The 9406-nt window shown below is 46.0% G+C and overlaps 1 pseudogene; it reads right to left on the reverse strand.

The window, feature by feature from the left end:
• Nucleotides 1–2701: 2701 nt before the first annotated feature.
• LOC149343601 (uncharacterized) lies at nt 2702–4842 on the reverse strand (annotated as a pseudogene).
• Between the last annotated feature and the right edge of the window lie 4564 nt (nt 4843–9406).

The raw sequence follows: 9406 nt of genomic DNA on the forward strand, positions 1-9406 counted from the left end.
AAATCGGGGAGGGAAAGGCTACTTTGTTTTAAGTTAAAAACGTGGGAGTTTTTCGGATGCTACTGTTTTTTTTCTTGTCTTCGACAAAGGCTATGGTATCACTGAGTTGGAAGTGACAGGTGTCAATTTCCCATGCTGCCAAGGGATAATGACACTCACAGGAGTGCAGCTCGAATAGAACAACGCGTAGAGTCGCGTAGACGGTGAGTTGATCCCGTAACTGACGCCTTACGAAAGGGAGCACCTGCTGACGTACACTGGGATGGCCTCAAAAGAAAACTCTTTAAGAGCCAGAAGGATGCGCTCGTGTTCCGACCGTTGCTTCGGTTCATTTACTGTGGTAAAGAGTTTGAAGTCCAGTGTGATACCAGTGATAGACTGGGTGCCGTTTTTAGCCACGTTGGCGACGATTACGAAGAACACCCGGTTCTGTTCGTAAGCCGCAAGGTGGCCTGTAATGAAGAAGCGTACAGCGCTTCAGAAAAAGAGTGCGTGTTTTTGGTTTGGGAGGCACAGAGGCTGTCGGGTTGCCTCTACGGCGCGAAGTTCGCCTTTGAGACTAACCACCGTCTCCAGCGTGATTATGACAACTGTCCACCCAAAAATTGCCGCTTGCTTAGATGGTGTCTAGCTCTCCAACAGTACAATTTCTCAATGCGTCACAAGAAGAGAAAAGTGCACGAAAATGCTGATGGCTTGAAAAACATTGTTGTAAGCAGGAGAACTTAGTAGGAATACATACAGTGTTTCTATCCTTTTTAAACCTTGGTTCGAGCAGTCCGTCTTTGGCGATTTCAAATCTGATATTCCGCGCCTTAACTGCACAAAAATACACCAAAATCAAGTCACATTTTAGCAAACAGATTTGTTGTCGTTGTGGGAAGCCCGGTGAGTGTTTGACAAATTCCGACCGCTTGCATGTGGTCAGTGCCTTGTCGCGAGGAACAGTCCACTGATGCCTTTCTTTGTTAAATGTTGGAGCTTGGATGCCAATTCTGGAAACCAGCCCTTCAACCCGGTTCCAGCCTCATCTCTTCTTGCCCAGCTGTCGTGAACGCTGGCTATTCAAGATTTTTCGGGTCGTGGAGGAGCTGTTAAGGTCGGAGAACACGGGCCTTGGAAGAATTAGTACCAGACGTGAGGCATCGTGGAGCAAAGATGCGGCGAGGGCTGGCGACGCCGGCAGCAGCGGCCGAAGCAGCGTAGACGACGACAGCGGCGGCGGCAAGTGGCCGAGTCTGTCCTCGGGTCACCGGGTGGAGTTGTGCTACGCAAGGTCAAGCTGTTGCTGTAAATTGAAAGACGGCTGTGTCCTCGACAGAGGTTTCGAGTTTTGTACATCCGGCGGAGGAGTACGAGGACGTTCGTTCACCTGCTGGGAGACTGCGGGAAATTCCTTTCCCACGGAAGCAACGGACAGAGAACTAGCCGCAGTGGTCAAATTCACAAGGCAGTGTTTGTTGACTCAGCTTCTAGCCCTTCCCATCGACCGAGCTGCGAGAGAGCGAGAGAGCCCGGCACCGCCCCCTGCCGTGGATAGTACCACCAGTCGTGGAGCTATTATACCAACCCTAGAGTGAAAGCAGCGGCAGCACTCACATGTAAACCCTCTTCACTTTTTTTTTATAACCGTGGATGAGAGCCATCTTGTTACTCCGCTCATGGTTCCCTGCATGATATAGGCGATCTAGACGAAGTTTGACAGACTAAGTCAATTACAGCGTACTAACCTAGCAACTTCGCCTAGCATGGTCGCGCGCTTCGTATTGCGCGCTAAAAAGCTGTGCGAGGAACGGTGCTGCGGCTTGCTTACGCGCTGTGTTGATTTCTTTTCTAGTTCACGTTCAAAACGTTCGCGACTGTGAGCGCACAAAGATAGTTACAGGTGGTGGTGAATCCTGTGCCGCTCATTACGTGGGATTTGTGTTTATGTGAGCCGAAATCAACGAGGATTGGTGGTGAGGTTCAGCAAGGTTTGTTTAGATGTACGGGGCGTCATAAAACATGCATTCCCCATTCTTTTTGGCGTTACCTGGAGTCCCTTTAGTAAAGTGTTCACCATCGTCAGCTCCTGTCTTCTCCCGCGGTCAGACCTTATTCGTTTTCTATAATGGATGCGAGGAAGAAGGGAGACAACACACGCGCATAGTGCAGCACCTGCCTTCTGTACTTTTTTTCATTTTCTACCACTGCCTGTCAAGACACGGATTCTTTTTGACTACGACGCAAAATCTGTAACGGACTCCGCTCTGAAATGTTTAATCTGCGTGCAACGAAGCACCAAAGCTCCGAACACCAACGAAGTACCGAAGCACCAAAGACGCGTACATACATGAAAGAACTTTACGCAAGAAACGAGTGCGATAAGTCGCGCTCAGAGAGCACCAGAAGAGCATTGTGCAAGGTAAAGAGAAATGTTGGAATGTAGTTTTCTCGCATACAGCTTTTGAAATGTTAAAAATTCATGCCATGCTCTTTCTATATCAAAAATTGACAACCAGTGTATCTTCACAATCACAAACATGTGAGATTGCTTACTATACACCCTGCACTGAAAAGTTACGCCTGGCTTCAAACTTGACAGTTATTTAACTTGAGCAGTTATGCTTATGAACGCCTGCTTTGTCTTTTTTCTATAAATTCACCGATATCACTGTTGTACACGAGACAAATAAAAATATCATAGCAATCCAAGAGTGCCTCAGACATCCACAATGTAGGATGCAATACCTTGCTGCACATTTGTGCACACGCTCGAATAATGCACATGAAAAAAAAATAGTAACAGTGCCAAGACCTATGCTCTTAACTGTTCAGCATCTAATAGGGCTGCCTTGATGTGTTTTTTGTTGGTTCATTTCGCATGAACAATGTTGGGATAAATGTTTAATGCCACTCTTCATCATACCTCTTACGTATAGCACAACTGCACGTCTCGTGCAGATCTCTTCAGAAATAGTGTCCCTCAAAGCCTGCGCCACTCTTGGATATTAAACCCCACAAAACCAAAAAATATGACTTTCAGAAATGCACATCCGTGTCTGTAAAAGCTGAAATGTGCAACTGCTTTGCATTTAGATTCCTTTAACACTAATAAACCACTGAGTATTTGCTGTACACTTCAGTGACCGTAGCTTTTAAAACATTTTCTGCACTGAACATTGCACTAGGGAAGAGTTTTTGCATTTCACATATAAGGTGTGCTTTAAGAAACTGCAGCAAAAAATCATATGTCCTCTACTACAGTAAAGAGACATTTACCTTGCATTTGGCGTATCATTGCCATTTATCTGACATAAGACACAATACGACATATTTGTGATCTAAAGGGATGTAGGCCTTAATTTCAAACTGGGATTCTACATCATAAAGAAGCACACTGGCCAGGTTCATTCCTTCAATGCACTAGTGAAGCTACCCCACTACTGTCACTGCATCAACAGTTGTTGAATGCCAAGTTTTGATAGTGTAATGGAGGAATATTTAAGAGAATGCACAGTACGGCTAGCTGGAACAGCTGGTACTCTGTAGTTTGTAATAAATTTGTGGCATCTATAAGAACTCCAGGGATCGAAATTAATCAAGAATCCTCTTCTGCAGCGTGCCTCACAGCCCAAGTGCAACTTTGGCTCGTCAGAGGAGACAGTGCATCTTCTACCTTTTGCGTATTACCTGTAAGCAGCTGCGTGCAGATTTCCCTGATGATGCTGCTACTGAGCTGGGGGTTTGTGGTGTAAACATGTCCTGAAGCAGAAACAGTTCTGACCGGAGGTTCTAGCTATTTCTCTGAAGTATCTAGCCCGCTTTCGCTTGCCTGGGGACTTTGTTGTGGGAGTGTACAAGTGCTTGCAGGGTGATTTGCATACCGGTGAGGTTTCCGGTTCGCTGAGATACTTTATCACACTAATGGCCTGAAGTAGGAACATTTACATTACCGAAGACACCAGCATTCGGATTCATTTTGTTTTACCTGCAAGCGTGGGGACTTTATTAAGGGTGGCTGAGCTCGTGAGGGGGGTGAGGACCTTGTTTGTGAACTGGCTGCTTCTTAGCTTGTGTGCTCCTACATAGATATGCCCTGAGATAAAAATTTTCTTGCCTGAAGCATTGGCCTTTCTGTTCACCTAACCTTACCTGCTTGTGTCTTTGTGGTGACATCAGTGGCGAACGCTGCAATCCTGAAATAGCACTGTGAGATGTGCTTGCAACCTTTAGTAAAAGTATTGCACGAGCTTAGGCACTTGCTGCATTATAACTTATCACCCTATGCACACAGACTTGGTGAGACACCACGACCACTTTCAGAATTCTGTGTAATAATGTAAAAGTGTCTAGCACAGTCTTTCGTGAAAAACCCTCCCACTCTGAACTGCTCATACATGATGGATTTTGTTTATCATGAACCTGATTCTTTTTATGCTGCATTCCTGCCTTTACTTTCGTACTGACATACCAACTCTTAAATTTTATTGTAATTTAAATATTTAGAGTTTTGTTGAAAAGTTAATTTTACCTCTTTTTACTTATGATTTGGCTCGAAAGGCTGTAGAGATCACCAGCTAAACTCAGCGTAATTTTCAAAACTCACTCGTAACAAGCATCAAAAATTTTCCACTGAATGTAGCTTCTACTAGACAAACAGCGAGCAGCCACAATTTGCACCTACCCGCTCGCTATGTACCCTTTGGAATATCGTTGGCAGTGCATCTGGTTTTAAAAAGTGCCTGGTGGGGCTGCTGTAAAAGCTTGACTGCTCAAAATGTTTTGATCAGATCATCTGCCCTATATGTAATTAGGCAGTGGTGTCGTAATTGTGCTTAACCACTTTTGCAGCAATTTTTTATTGTTCCGAGAAATTCAAATACTGTTTCAATGCCAAGCCTGTAATCCAGTACCTGTAAGCCTGTAATCGCGCCGGGGTGCAGTGCAACACTTCATCTTATTTAAGGCCGCCCGGATGTCGTGGAGCTGGAACAGGGTGTCCAGCTCTGTATTCTCTTCGATTGCAAAACAGTTATCGGTCCCTGAGCGTGTGCACTAGCTGTGTTGCCGTTCCTGTAAAGTTGTGCAAGGCTCCATGTAAGTGGCGCTGGATTTCAGCGCGTGCTTGTGTTGGATCGATGAGAGCGCGGAACAACCTCCACGTCTTCTGGTCAGACATCTGGCGTGCAGCCGTGTTGCACCCGTCCACGCAGTTGGTGTCGGCTAGCTGAGTACCATATTCCGCAGCCTGCTGTGTGAGTTCGAGGATGCGTTTCTTGAAGTGTCTGTTATGTTGTTCTTTGCTCCATCGTTCGATGAGGCTGAAGTGGGCCTCCCAAAAGTGGAGAAAGTGGTTGTCCACGTCCGTTTATGTTTCCGTGACCTGGGTCTCTTTTTCGTATTGTGTGAGTGCGGACGTGAGCAGTTTGGACCAGTCGTCGTATCCCGACTTGGGGGGGGGGGGGGGGGTTACAATAGTTAGAGAAGAGCGGAAAGCCTTCCAGTCCGGGACACGAGCTTCTGTTAGTGGGCGTTTCAGGGGACGTATGTATATGGTTCTATTGATTATACAGTGATCACTACCCAGCGTGTCCTCTGTATTCAGCCAGTCGGCATGCCATATGTTGCGTGTAAATGTGAGGTCCGGACAAGTATCTCGTTAAATCGAAATGCCGGCACGTGTTGCGTTGGCGGGGTAAGTGTGGGGGGTGAGAGCAAATGTGGAAAGAAGTTCCGCAATCTTCCTCGCATGCGTGTCCTTCCGGGTGTACCCCCATAGCCTGCTCGGGGCATTGAAGTAGCCGACGATCAGGAGGGGATCCCTTCGTGCCACCTGCATAGCTTGTGTGCAAATTTCACTGAAGGTGTCATTCTTAAGTTTCGGGGGGGGGTAGTAAATGTTTAGATTGTGTACAGGAGGGTCATCGTGTATGGGACGGGTGGTATTGGGCGGAATGTGACTTCCTGCACAGTATATTGCTTGGGAACAAGTACACATGTGTGCGGGTTGTATTGTGTTGAAGGCTGGAGGATCTTAGCAGCCTGGCCATGAATTTTTCGCTTTGCACAATTGCAGATGGCTGTATTTGAACCGGAGAAAATGTATTCTGAGGAGGAGTGGATAACCGCAAGGGCTATTGCCGCCTCTTCCACTTCGATGGACTGGGTCGAGTTCCGAATGGTGGCACAGGTAACCAAGTTATGAGCATTCTCCGTCACTGCAGCAGCGAATGTGGACTGCTGAGGATATTCAGCGGCGTTCACATGGACGGCGTTCACATGGGGGGTAGCGCTTGCTAAGGGCCTTAACTCGTTACTACTCCGCCTGAGTGCTTTTCGGGGGTGGCGGGATGTAAACATGTGTGCTGATGGCTTCGGGAGGAAAATAGAGAGCAGTGATTTGACCAGGAAAATGAATTTGTGGTCTATTTAAGAGTTGCGGCCCGGTTGTCGTCCCAGAGAGTCGGTAGTATTAGAATATTAAATGTGCTTCGACTAGCTCTTGTACGGTAGTATGTACCCTCAGCTGAAGAGTTTTGGTGGTAGCTCTGGTTTTGGATAGGAGAGGGGCCGTTTTGTAAGCCGTTCTTATTAGACTGCTCACCTGCTCAGTCTATGAGGGGGAGAGCTAGGAGAGGGGAGGGAATGGGTAATCCTGCACAGGCAAAAGGTGTCAATCAGGCAGGGCGGGTCCACCTGTCATGCCCCTGTGGCGGTTGGAGATGCGTTTGATTAGTGTGGCGATGCTCTGCGTAGATTTGCGAATAGCTTTTATGGCATTGATGTTACTGCAGTTGTTGTAAATGTAGAGGCCTAGTATCTTAATGTTTTCGACTCTTTGGATGGGGGCTCCACTTAGGGTGCTATGAGCTGCAAGAGCGTGATGCTCTTAAAAGTTTTCACTAAAAGTTCCGATTTGGATGCCAAACAGCTGATGCCTATACTTTGGGCGTGCGGGCAGACAACGTCGGTCACTTTCTCCAGATAGGAATTTACATCACCGTGACTGCCTGTGCTATTCCAGATTGTGATGTCCTCGTGGTACAGGGAGTGCTGCAGCGCTGGAATTGCTGCCAATTTGTGTGCTGGTGGAATGAGGCTAATATTAAATAGGAAGAGGGCAGAGCTGCCGCCAGGGGCTTCAGACACGTTTACACGGCCTACACAATGTCGCTTCCTCATCTCGCGCTTGAAACCAATACCACAGGCAACATAAGACTCCATGTTCTGAATTATGTAAGATTCGTATGTTTTGAATAGGTCCCTTCTAACACGTTTTCCACGGCGGGCATCCTTTAAGCATCAGCGAACTTTCTGAATGTGCGACGGTACTAGAAGGCCCCTACATGATGGCCTCTCTATTGTGTTGGGAGCTCCACACTCTGCTTCTCTTTTTTTAAGTGCCGAAAACTTCATGCATTCACATTACCTTCCTCCTCGCGGAGAGCACGCTATGGCCGCTTCAATGAAATGTTTGGCCACTGAAGGCACACTTTTCTACCAAGCTGATCTCATGCTCTCTATACCGCCACAAAAGTTGGCGAAAAATAATATATCGGACCCGACTCAGCTGTAAACCGCAACTTGTGTGTCCCTCATCCATTTGAATAAGTATGTACGTTGAGGCCACCCCGAACAAGCTTGGCAAGAGAGAATCGTTTTGATGCTCCGTACCCGGAAAGCAGACCTTCCGGCATGCATACGACGGAGTGCACTCAGTGAAGCGCATGCGTGGAAAACGGAATCTCAAGTGAGAGGCGTATATTTGGCGCACACTTCTTTTTTCTCATACATGTCACGATGTCGCAAAAAAAGAATATTCATAGCCCTCAAACAATCGCTTATTTCGATTAAGTAAAAAAAAAAACACCGTTCGCTTCATCCTTGCTAAAGAGTCCATTGCTGTTCCACAGCATGATTTACTGAATAAAAGCATTTTTGACGGTGTTCTAAGCGGCTTATGCTCACAAAAAAGATTTATGTACTTTTTCAAAGTTCAAAATTTACAGTGCATGATTGCTTCCAAACAACACTTGCTTCTATAGTGCGCCTATTATAAAGAAAAGACTATCGCGAAAATGGCGGGCAACCCATTAGGAATTTACAATTCTGTAGAGCGAGAACTTGTCAGGCAGTATTCTGTTCTAAATGAATGCATTTTTATAGCTTTAAACTCAATTCCAGTTCTCAGGGACGTGTGAGTAAACGCTATGTGCTCACCGTTTCGAATCGCATTACACTGAGTTGAATTTCTTCTCCATCTTTCTCGCAGCCACAGGTTCAGATCACATTTCTAAATAATCAGCATCTGTTTTTATATTCGGCTCTTGCTTCACTCAAACTTCTCTAAAAATGAAGCTTCCAGTGAAAATAACGGCTCGTCCGAAGCCTTCCGAACCCATAAAATAAGGGATCCGGTGCTAACAATGCTCACTGGTGCTCATCCGCGTTCCGCAGTACTTTCGTCGATCCATTACAACTGTGTTTAACATGATGAAGTCATAACATATAGTAAGTTTGCCTCTTTCGTGTAAATGTATTACAGCTGGACGCGGAGAACGCCAAGGAACACGAGGTCGCAGCGCACGCATTTCGATGGAGGAAAATTCTGGAAAGCCCTGTGCTGTGCGATGTCATGGCAGGTTAAAGAACCCTAGGTGGTCGAAATTTCCGGAGCCCTCCACTACAGCTTACTTAATGGCCTTAGTAGCTCTGGGACGTTCAACCGTATTAAACGAACGAAACAATAGAAGACAAGGCAATCTGCGACTAGTAGCTAAGCTTCATTCAACGAAGGAAATAAATTATGCAAATAAATAGTGTGGAACTAGTGTCACGGCGATAGAGAACAAGACGAAACGAACAAGGCCAGGAACACTTCATATAAAAACTAAAAAAATCTCGGTGGTGAAGAAAAATCGGAGCATTGCTTGCGCAAGTATCTCTTCATTATGATATCCATAGATGCTTGCATTTTGTCTTTGTGATGAGCAGTATTATTTTGGTATAAATTATAACGCTGAAGTTGACTGGCTCAGATTCGTACATATCAACAGAATACAGAGCCCTTGTGTTGCGTTCCGCTCCACTTTGACACAATTATCTGCAAAGTCCCTACTAATGCATCTGATTAATTGCGTGCCAATTCCGGTCATTGGTTCCTGAGCGTCGTCAAAGTTCGCTTTTGATTTATGCACAAAGTCATTCAAGTCCTCAGTGATAATCCTCACAACAAGAAGCTCTGAAGCCGTTCCGTTCGCTATGCTGGCAACCAGTGCGTCCCGGCTCTCAGTGAAATACTTTTAGTTTCAAACGACAGTTTAAATTCTGACGTTCAAAACAAGTCCATGAGCTTCCATCAAAGTTTATTCTAGTCTTGCGTGCAGAAAAAAACGATGTGAAGCCTCACACCATAGCAATACGC

The sequence above is a fragment of the Amblyomma mixtum genome, chromosome 5 (assembly GCF_055824585.1).
Source record: "Amblyomma mixtum isolate Tamu chromosome 5, ASM5582458v1, whole genome shotgun sequence".
NCBI lineage: Eukaryota > Metazoa > Arthropoda > Arachnida > Ixodida > Ixodidae > Amblyomma > Amblyomma mixtum.